Below are 12263 nucleotides of genomic sequence, written 5' to 3' on the forward strand. Positions count from 1 at the left end.
CACTCATTGGGTAAGTTATCGATAAATGACAAAGATAAAATTATGTCTTAGCTCTAGACAAAGACTTGAATTCATCCACCCGCATGCCTTTATTGTGATTGAACACCTTGCCATCATTATCAACCCGTTATCTGCCCACTGCTGGGCAAAGGTCTCCACCCAGAATGAGAAGGGATCCATAGTCCACGCCAGCCAAGTGCGGATTGTTAACATTATGGAGTCATTCTCTCTCGCTCTCTCTCTTCGAACTCGTAGGTTTCCTCACGATGGATTTCTTCAACGTTGAAACAAGTGATTATTAAATTGCTTTAATCCCGAAAAGAAAAAGGTATGGGGAATCCAACTAGGTCCCACCGAAAGGGTGGCCCAACTTTTATCCGTTACGCTAGTTAAAGGTTAATCTGATTAAAGCCGGTAATTGAACTAAGGATGTCTTGCTTGAATGGTTAGTAGTCGTAATGCTTCACCAGAGGTCGCCAGAGACAAGCCATTCAATGCGTAGGTGTTACAATAGAAAATTTACTCGTGATTAGTGTTGCCCAAATGCAAGAACAAGACGAGACTTAGCCAGTCTTGGTCTTGGTCTTGCGCCAATACACCTGGTCTTGGTCTTGGTCTTGGTCTTGCGCTCCCAGTCTTGGTCTTGGTCTTGGTCTTGCAGCAAGAGTCTTGCAAGTCTTGCAATTACCTATTAGTCTATTACTATTTATTAAAGTTTACTTTAAATCTTAGAAAAACGTATTAGAATTGGAACATTGTGAGCTTGAATTAACATAGCCATAGTAAAGATCAAGCAGATTAATAAATAACTGAAGATTTGATAAGAAATTCGAAAAATCAACTGACCTATATGTCGTTTTCCATGGAAGTAACTGTTTCTTAATAAACATTTATGATTTATAAGCTTACATTTGCTAAAACAACTTGTAAAAACTTAAGAAATATAATGACTAAATGTACAATAATAGTACCTAAGTAATTAGTTTAAAACCATATAAGTAATCAATATTATAATTACTTACTAGAATGAATTATTATGACATCTACTACCTATCCTCACCATTTTATCCTAATCATAATACTACTTGCGTGATCAGTATAATGTATTCATTTTCATTCTAAGCACTCTGAAACTTATTTATTCTTTGGAACACCTGTAGGTACTCTTAAAATTCGAAATTATTTTGCATGAATAGTGTCAAATGTTATGATTTCGGCGCGGCGGCAACGATTGTTTTAGATTTCAAAAGAAGCCGCCGGCGCGTGTATCATAACCATGTACTTCCGAAAAGCGGCAAATTTCTTTGAGAAGTAAGTACAAAACCTTTGATGCCGCATTATCAAAGTGCCGATGGTTAAAACATAACTATGCATGCACTCAGTTTGATTTTAATAGATATTTTTTTATTCGCTATGTTTATGGTATTAGTCGTAATGCGCATAGGTCCAGTTTTTCATATTCTTTGATATAGTTTTTTGCGTCTCATAGAATTCCTAAGCGTACCTACCTACCTATACACCGAACTGTTACACCTAACTACTCCGTGAAATAGCGCTAAGTCCTAGCTGCAAGACGCAAGAGTCTTGCAGGCTATGTCTTGTTCTTGCTCAAGTCTTGCACGGTCAGTCTTGGTCTTGGTCTTGCTAAAAATACGCGGTCTTGTTCTTGGTCTTGGTCTTGCAAAAACGCAAGAACAAGACCAAGACTGCAAGACCAAGACTGAATTTGGGCAACACTACTCGTGATCTTTCCTCTAATAAAAAAATAAGAAAATCTATTTCCGAGACAATAAATTTTCGTTCAGAAACCTTCCTTGTTATATATTGTTATATATTATTTATTATAGATTAACTCGGATCACGTGGTTTTGGGTTTGATTCCCGAGTCGTCAAGATTATGCATTTTAAGATGGTAACGGGCCAACCTGTTCGAAGAAGAAGAAGAAATACTTTTCTGCACACAAACATCAAAATATACATAATATAATAAACAAAATAAAAGAACAAAAATTCTGGGCATGCAAAGGCGGCCTTATTGCTGCCAGCAATCTCTTACAGGCAGGCACCCTCTGGCAGAAGGAACATTTGCAAGAGAGCGGGATAGTGCAATTATATATACATACTAGCTGTTGCCCGCGACTTCGTCTGCGTTTGATTTTGTTTTTTGATGTGGCAAATTCAGTTGTAGTTCTAAAAAAAATTAAAGTACTCAGTATCGCTAAGTCTCGAATGAGGGGTTTGCTGCTTTCCGCTGAGGAGTTCTGTCCTCTATCTTCAACCACAGTTTGGACAAATTAAACACATATTATAACCTCTATAGTACAAATATAATTATTTAAATCGGTTATAATTTGTCGGAGTTATGGTATAAATCGTCAAAAACTTTCATCCCCTCTCCCAAAGGAACTGTCACACAACAGTTCTAACACTTCCAAGAATATGTGTACAAAGTTTCATGAGGATCGGTTAAGTAGATTTTGCGTGAAAGCGTAACAAACAAACTTACATTCACATTTATAACATTAATAGGGATAGGGATATTTTCGAAAATATTTTTTATATATACCTATATAAAATATATATAATGAAAAAAGAAAAACACAAATAATACACATTAACAACTGTTAGGTGCATGGCAGCTTAATTAAAGCCGTACTCCTAATCAGTTTCTACGCGATATCGTACTGGAACGCTCAATCTCTTAGCAGCACGTCTGGTAGCTTGTCGGTAACTAGTTACAGCCAAAGCCTCTCACTACACCGGACCAGAAAAAATTCAAAAATTATGAATTCTCAAATTTTTCCTGCCGGAGATTGAACCCAAGTCCTCCCACTTAAAACCGCAAAGCTCACCGGTGCGCCAGGGCGGTCGTCAACAGCTAAATCAAAATTGTTTGAGGATTCGTGGGCAACCGATGATATTGATGGATGCCCTAGTCTGTATGAACCAACTGTTGCCAGAAACTGGTGGTATTTTATTTTTCTACTACGTAAACAATTGAACCAATACCTTGCTCTACGTTACACATTTTTTTTTCTTTATTGGATATAATTACATGTCTGTTGAGAAAACATTGCTATGTGGGTTGTTTTCTCTGACTATAATGAACGCGTGGGCGGCGCTAAGATATTTATTTTATTTCAACCTTTTAAAAATAAACTTTCCTTTTATTCTCCTCTTATCTGTTTTCGTTTTCCAGGGTATTCTTGCCTTAGTTCTCAGGTCATCTTTCCACGTTCGGAATGGTCTTGCCCGCTAAATATTTTAACGTTTCCAGTATGTTTAACGTAGGTACTGTACCTTTTCCCATGCTTAATATAGTTTCAATTTCAAAAGTTTGAATTCACAGGTTTGAAGTTACAGGAAGCTCGGTCTCCGAGCAGGTTAACTTTAATATTAACCTCCTCATTAATAAAACTTCATTTTTCAATAAGTGTTTTACGGTTCAGGCCATTAAATTTTGGAATACCCTGCCGTCAGATATTTGTGAGGCGCAGACTATCGGCACATTTAAGAAACGAGGGATCTCTCTTATAGGAAAAAGCTACAATGTGGTTTGGTTTTACCGGTAACGACTCTTTAACGCGCTCTCTGGTTAAATGTCAATTTGCTAATTCCTGGCTGGTACTGAGACTTTCTTAGCAGAAAACCGGTCGTCTCTTTTGGCCGGACCCGGGGAACTAGCCCGAACCACGCAACCTTTAGGTTGACTTTAGGTTAATTGAACCGATGAACCATCAATTCTTTGTCTCTACGTCGTGTTCCTCATTGCTGAGGGTCGTCGGGTCGGGTCCCCTTCCAATTACAACCTTTCGGACGCTTTTGTGACAATTGAACAGGTACAAAAACAGCAATACTTTTCGATAACTAACAAAAAATTACTTGTGAATTAAAACCGGTCAATTCAAAAAAGTAAACGCGTGCAGAGCATGCAGTGTTAGCAATGATATTTGCATTTCATTTAATATTCTGAAAACGGTGAATAAAATAACAGCCAATAAAACTATGCTGACAAAATCCATATTCGTGTCGAATAAAAAGTGGTAATAATATTCACAAATAATATAACTCTCGGGCAATGATTTATCGTTCTTTGAGCATCGGTGATATTTTGGCTAAGTTATTAAATCTTTTTCCATCATAGGAAGCCTGTCACAGAGACAATAAGGCCGCCTTTGCATGCCTAAAATTTTTTTGTGTACAATTTTAAATTAAGTTTGTCGTCTTATTCTTCTTGACCTTATCCTCAGCAGTGTGGGAGCGGCGCGGCGGCGCAATCAATACACGCGGGAACGTGTCAGCCGAGTTCCAGCTGTCTTAATCTTCTACTCACTTCTAAGTTCTACACTAGCCCTCACCTAAATACACTTTCTTTTTACATTCATATATTTTTCACACAATCTACACTTCTCTTTTTTGGTTCACTCTTTTGCTATAGGTATATTAAGGAAACTGTAACTTTTAGTAGCCATAATTTTTGCTGATCTATCATGTCTTTCACTTTGTCCCAGAAACCGAAAACTGTCATTTTCAGTTGGCGGTTAATATTACCAAACCTCGTCAATCCACATTGTAGAGCCGTGTTGAGTCTATGCTCTAAATCCCTTACCTGTATGAAATTTAAAAGTTGATGATGAATGTTCTTCTTCTTCTGCTTGCAGCTCAGGTTCACCTGGTCCCTGGTGTCTCGTCAACTGGTTACGATCTATTGTGGCGCCGCTATCTAGGTATCCCAGAAAGCATAGGTTGCCGCCAAGTACAGCAGTAATTTCCTTGCTGAAAGAAATTTAGCATGTTCTGGTTGTATTGAACTGACGGCCGAGTGGCGCAGTGGGCCACTTTCGACCCTGCTTCCTGAGTCCAAGGTCGTGGGTTCGATTCCCACAACTGGAAAATGTTTGTGTGATGAACATGAATGTTTTTCAGTGTCTGGGTGTTTACTGTTTATCTGTATATTGTAAGTATTTATGTGTATTATATTCATGAAAAAATATTCATCAGCTATCTTAGTACCCATAACACAAGCTACGCTTACTTTGGGGCTAGATGGCGATGTGTGTATTGTCGTAGTATATTTATTTATTTATTATTTATTTATATATTATATACTCGTACTTCCCCAAAAAAGTGCTGCAGTTATTCATCAACGAGGGGCAGGAACAGATGATGATTTTTTTTGATGATGATGATGATTGTTATAATAACTACTTTTTTTCTTTCCAGTATCACTGTTTATACCCTACCCCACGGTTCAACATTTCATCTGGGTAATTCGTTTCAAAATCTTTTTTCCATGCTGCCTCTATTCAATGAGTAACGGGAAATAACTCGTGAATAGCACTTTCGTTTTGTTTCGTTAATGTTTTTCCGCTGAAGCCTAGAACGCTGGGTTTAATTAAAATTTAAAAAAAAATAATTTAAAATTCTTTTCAAGAGGTTTTCAATCTAAGCGTGCGCTAATGCTTGAGACATGTAGCAGGATGAAGTGTACGAGATGAGGAGTACGAGACAATTGTGCGTAGAGAGGCAATTCGTGCACATGGTAGACACTACAGAAATTCGTAGTAGACAGTAGTAGATACAGAAGTAGAGCTTTTTGTGACAGAGCTCGTCCGGGAACTACCGCCATGTTTATTTCTGCGCCCAAGCTGCAATGCTTTGTTCCGTTCTGAATAGCGTTGTTGGCTGGTAAATTGCAGCGACATGAGGCTTAATTATTATGAAAAATAAGCTTAAAGCATTGTAAAGTCAACATCTACTGAGGATACTCCGATTTCAGAGCGAAACGTGCATAGAGGGTACATTGCCGAGGATCTGTTTGGTGTGGAGTATATTGATTGAAGAAATTAAAAATTACATCATACAGATTCTCCTGCTGTTCGCAGAGTATAGCAAATTAAGCTCAATTTTCATAATAAATTATGGATTTTCGCAAAGTAACGCCTGCTCCTATCAAATGAGGCTTAATACTGCTTGGCCTGAGATTTGTTGCTCTGTTCATAGGCAATGGTTTCCCACTTATCATTCAGATAGTAACATCTATGTTTTTTCACTTAAAATCGGTTCATGACACAATCCATAGTTCGATAATGTAAGCAACCAAACGATTTAACTTTTGGCATAGAGTTAGTTCATTAGATGAAGAGTAACAAAGACTAATTTTGGTCCTTGAAATACATCAAATTCAAAAAGGGAATTAGATGTTTTTCCATACGGGAATTTACACCAAATATCGTACTTCTTTAAGTTCGTAACAAAGAACCAAACGACTTTTTAAACACACAGCTAGTAAATTGTATAAAATATAAACGTGTTTAGGAAAGGTCTATTAAGGAATCTTCGTAAATGAAAGTTTTAGTAGTACCACTACCCTAAAGACCGAGGATGTTATTTTTCAGCCTCTGCACTGGTGTCTTTTAGCAGACATCTGCAACCAGACGTGGAAACCCGAATGTGGGACGGAAAACGACGAGGATGTATACAGCAGACGACTGTTCATCGACGAATGTGATATGTATGAGTACAATTGTGACTTCTTGAAAGGTAACTATGAGGTTATTACTAAAGATAACTTCAGTCTCTGATAGATTATCTCAGATCCCACAATGTGAGTTTTTACGTACACTTTTCTACTGCAAACAGTTGGATATGTGGGGTCGATGGGCCATTTCTCTCTTAGGAGACAGGGTTTTAGAGCTCAGATCCACTACGCTACTCTAATGCAGTTGAAGGTGCTTGAAGCATATATTCATCATAGCCTATAACAGCCCACCTCTGGACTAAAGGCCACTCGCAATGGGTTTCAATGCAGGGCAGACGGTTTAGATGGTAGATGGTAGTACTACCACAGAGAACGCTAGTGCCCGTCCTCTAGTTTATTTTCTTAGTCGCCTCGTACGACACCTGCTGGAAGAGGAGGGTTGGTGACAACTGTATTCTGATCTGTCGTCACCACATGGCATATATTATCCCATGATAATAACCGGCTGGGTGATTATGTATCATGCGATAGGCTAGCTACAGGCGTAAATCTTGCAATCACTGCTGCCAAACGTCACTTTTGTATATTTATTGTATGGATAAGACTAACGGCTTCAAGAGCTTTCTGAGGAACGGGAGAAACTAAGAATTCCTTGACTAATCAATTTGTCGTTTTATCGTCGTCCACGTATTTTCCCTTCCCAGGATTTCGTCTAATCTTAATAAACTTCGTCAAGATCAGTTCAGCGTTTGAGCTCTAAGTTGGAAAGAAAGTAACAAATACACTTTCACGTTTGTAATATTAGGGTATATAAGAACGCTTATGGTTTCAGGGATAGGGTGATAAATAACTTCGGCCGAAGTATGACGCTACCCAAACTGAAGCTATTGTCTATAGCCCGTCCGTTTCCAGCAGTAGCATGATGATGATTTTCTGTTCCAGATTACTATCCAATAAACTATTCCGATTGCTTCAATATACCGATCACACCATGCCCTTCCAGGTTACCACGCCCTTCATGCCCTAAAGGTCTCAGAATTGGTAACGGAACGCATTTCCACGCTCAAAGGAATTCTCCTTTGTGAGCCACCGGTGAAGCCAACGACTTTAGGAGTATCTCTACCCATGCGTATGCTGCAAGGAAAGAGGAGGTATTCGCCTACATGGAAGAAGAAGACTTGGCAAACAACCAGGGCAATAAAGCGACCTAGTAACAGGCATAAAATTTTGAGAACTACGATCATAAAGACGCAAACGGTGATGAAGGATGGGAAAATGATGGTTAAGTTTGTAAAAGGCTTTATTATAAAACGGGAAAAACCTAGCAAAGGTTTATCCGACGATTTTCTTGAATAGCTGGAATTTTGTTCATTTATTATTATGAAAAATAAATGAATAAAATGATGACAAATAAATCCTAAATAAATGTGATAAAAAAATGATCAGAAAGTCCAGACAGAGAGACATAGAGATATATATATTTGAATTGTATTTCTTGTTACCACGTTATTATTATTACCTTTGCGTTTTTATTTATTTGATAAAATTGAAATGCAAAACGCTAGCAAATACAGTCGTACATTTTAAACATAATCTTTAGAACCATTTCCAAGATACGATAAGAACTATCCTATGAAAATTTTTAGCGTCATAACGCATTAGTTACAGGAAATAAACCTAATAGTAACAGGAATATGTCTAATATTTATATATAAACAAAAGAGGCAGAATCTTATATGAATAAAAAAATATATTTTTTTTAAATTATTAAGTGCTATCCAATTAATATATTAAATAACTAAACACGTTGAGTAATTTCCTATATTCTTTCATAGCTAAGTATTGATCCTGTCGAAGATCTAATTACGCGTATATCTGGAGCTGTCATTACATAATTGTCTCTTCCTTTATAGGACATTCAAATAAAAGTTGTCTAACTCCGGAAAAATTTAGTAGTTGGAATTCAAGCGACATAATCTTTCAAATGTTAGAGCGTGGAAAAGTAATGCATAAATATTCTGACTTTATGCCCCGTTTGTTCGAAAGGCCCTAATTGTGTAACCACATTTGAGCTGTGAGGGTGGAAGTCGATGTCCCTGTGTAAATCCCTCTGTGCCCAGGTGTGGGTCACGACTGACTTTATTAGTGCCCCACGCCAGGCACAAGCCGAATACATAAATAATGAATGATGCATAAATAAATAGTGATTTCATTTTGTCAATAAAATCCTACTTCAAAAATAACCTTATAAAACACCGTTTTAGGGTACCGTAGACGAAGGGTGCCAAAGGATCTTATTACCAAGCTACCGCTGTCAGTCTGTCTGTTTGTAGGTGTGACAGCGAGCTTTAACCTCAAGAACCATAATCGATAGAGTTCAAATCACAAAGTATGCACTGAATAAGCAACCGGTCACGCCCGAGTCGCTCGCACACAAAGCTATATATTATGTTGTGTTTGTACGGAACCCCTCGCGTGCGTATCTGTTTCGCGATTTTTTTTAAACATTTTTTAATAGTTTTCTGAAAATATTTCACCGTCCATGGAAATGGATTTTAAATAAACCATGTAAATATTTTACTGCGACATTTTGTGTGCGTTTTTATTGGGAGGATATCATGAATAATTTTCATAAGTTCATACCAACTTCAATAGATCTTATCAATGATTAATACCAAATAATAATTTAGTTATGATTGTTAATTGTGCACGCTTAGTAACAGTTGTGGTAATAATATTACTGTACGACTTAACATACCAACATTATGTTTCGGTGAGGTGATATTAATTCTATAGATTTGATAGTTCGGTCAATAAGACTATATATAAAATATATGTAAATATGAAAACCTGGATAGCAGCTTCATTTTTGTGCCTTTTGGTGTAGAGACTTTGGGACCGTGGGGTCCGGAGGCAAGAGCCCTTTTCAAAGAATTATCGAAAAGGGTTATCGAGTCTACCGGTGATCCTAGAGCGGGCAGTTACCTTGGCCAACGAATTAGTTTGGCCATCCAGAGGGGAAATGCTGCCAGCATCTTAGGAACTGTGCCTCGCTGCGGTGGTTTCGAGGACGTTTTAGATTTTATTTAGTTTTTAAATAGTTTATTTTAGGTTATAGTTATGTATTAATAAAAATTGTATTACCGAAATAAAAAAAATTAATCTATATATATATATATATATATATATATGTATATAACAAGATTATATCTATACTCTTAACGTTTTAGCCTCCAGACTATTGCGCATTCGCAAAAACTTGTAACCACACTGGAATATCAATATGTGGCATTGAAATGAAGAAACTGATTCTGAGATTATTTCTAGATGATTGCGATTTGTTTGAGTACAACTGCGATTATCGCACAGGTTAAAGATCTTTATAATTCTATAAAAATAATAATAGCCTTTATTGAAAAATATATATACATATACTACGACAATACACTCATCGCCATCTAGCCCCAAAGTTAGCGATACTAAGATGACTGATGAATATTTTTATGAATAGTATACAGAAATACTAAGTATATATAATACATCTAAACAGCCAGACACTAAAAAACATTTATGCTCATCACACAAACATTTTCCAGAAAGCAGGGTCGCTGCAAACTGCGCCAATCGGCCGTCAGATTTTTCAGTTTATTGAACAATCTTACAAAAAATAATAATATGAAAGTTATCTTAATCTAAAGTTACTTAATAATAAACTTAAATATTAAATAGTCGAATTGAAACAGGTTTTAACGTTACAGTCAGCTTTGCCTATATAGATATACCAAGTTTAATTGAAATAACTTAAAAAAAGAATCAAAAAATCAGAAACTTTCATATAAATTTTCATCCCCTATTTAATGTCTTTAGGGGTTGGATTTTTAAAGACGTATGTGTTTCTTTATTATTAATGGAAAGCCTTAAATCAAAACTTAAAATAAATTGATAAATGAAGGATTTTATACAAACTTTCATCCTCCATCCATGTATAGACTGTTTTCTCTAGATTATACTGAAACGAATAGTGAGAGATGCTCAACCAACGAAACGACTGTGCAGAGTACCAAACTTAAAGCTTCTATAAAAGCAACGACTTCTCTAAATATTTCTACTGCTGAAACTACACATGCAAGTACATATGAAATATTGAAAACCGTGACGGAATCCAGCATAACTCCAACATCAGGTAAATAATAAAGATTAAGAATGTAAGTCGTACAATGCTCTTATTTACTCTTAATAACATTTTATTTCACCCAATTATAATGGAGTGTTATTTAAAAATAAAAATCTATTATTTTAACCTGTTACAGAAACTATAAGTGCAACCGCTTCATCAACATATTCCTCAACAAGTAAAACTACTTCGAACATAACTTGTAGCTATCCGAATGTGTCATGTCTAGCTATAAATATTACAACAGCAATGACATCGGCAGTAACCAATATCTCAACTGTATCTCCTATAAATACCACGGCGTTATCATTAAGTACTTCACCGATAACTAAGAAGAGTTCTAAAGCAACAAGCAACTTTTCTAGTACTGAAGCGGCAACCATTTTGACAAGTACCGTAACAGCAAATAATTTAACACTCACTGAAACACCAAATTCAACTACCTCTGAAACTCTGAATAGTATGACTTCAAATGTAACAAAAAGAATATCAGAATTAACTATTATAACGTCACAAACAGAACCTGTTACAACTTCAAAAACAACAGTGCCTCCAGATATAGTTAGTGTAAGAACATCGAACTCAACTACGGCTGATACACTGGATAGTACAAATTTAACGACTTTCAATATACCAACAAGCATATCTGCATTAAATACATGTACTATTTCCAATTCTATAACATCACAGAAAGAACCTGCTACAACTGCAAAATTAAGAGTGCCTCAAGATACAGTTAAAACAACACCTGCAACAATAACTACAACTTTAACAACTAATAAATATAACAAAATTACTGCCGCTGCAAAAGACACCAAAACGTCACAAGCTAAATCCGAGTATCCAGAGCACTGCAAAAGACCAAGTACATGGGAGACGACCGCTAAAGGTGAAACAAGGGATTTCTACCAAATACTTAGAGCTCAATTTGGAGATCGCTTTAAACTACTTAGAGATACAACTCATTTTCCAAGACGCACTGCTGTAGATTTCATTAATGACGATGAAGGATTTCACTTCGGTCACCATATTGAAAGAACGAATGAAGTTTGACGAACTGATTTTTTTCATGTATCAGATAAACAAACAATATATTGAAAACACGTCTACACATAATAAATAGTACATGATAAAGAAATCACATGGTATTTCAATAACATTTGTGTTTCACAGTAAACTAAGCTATATTACTAGTATTAGATATTGATAGTTGACTCGTTTATTTATAAGATGTTTAAAAAAGTACTCTGGATTTAACGCAAAATTCTAAAAAATTCAAAAATTCATTTATTTCAAGTAGGCCTTTTGAAACGTCAAGTCTGTCCGTGTGTAGTGACTCTACCACCGGTTCGGAAGGCAGATTCTACCGAGAAGAAGCCGGCAAGAAACTCATCAGTTGCTCTTTTCCTACATCAAAAATTTACATTTTACATTTTCACTCATTTTTCTATCTTGTGAGAGATGAAAGCGGAGCCGGATGCTTCCAAGCAACCTTGTCATTAAGAAACTCATCAATTGTATAATAACCTCGCTGTAATAAATGTGTTTTAACACATTCTTTAAACTTATGCAGGTCCAAAATTACCTTAGGAATCATATTATAAAAGC

The sequence above is a fragment of the Pararge aegeria genome, chromosome 22 (assembly GCF_905163445.1).
Source record: "Pararge aegeria chromosome 22, ilParAegt1.1, whole genome shotgun sequence".
Taxonomy (NCBI): domain Eukaryota; kingdom Metazoa; phylum Arthropoda; class Insecta; order Lepidoptera; family Nymphalidae; genus Pararge; species Pararge aegeria.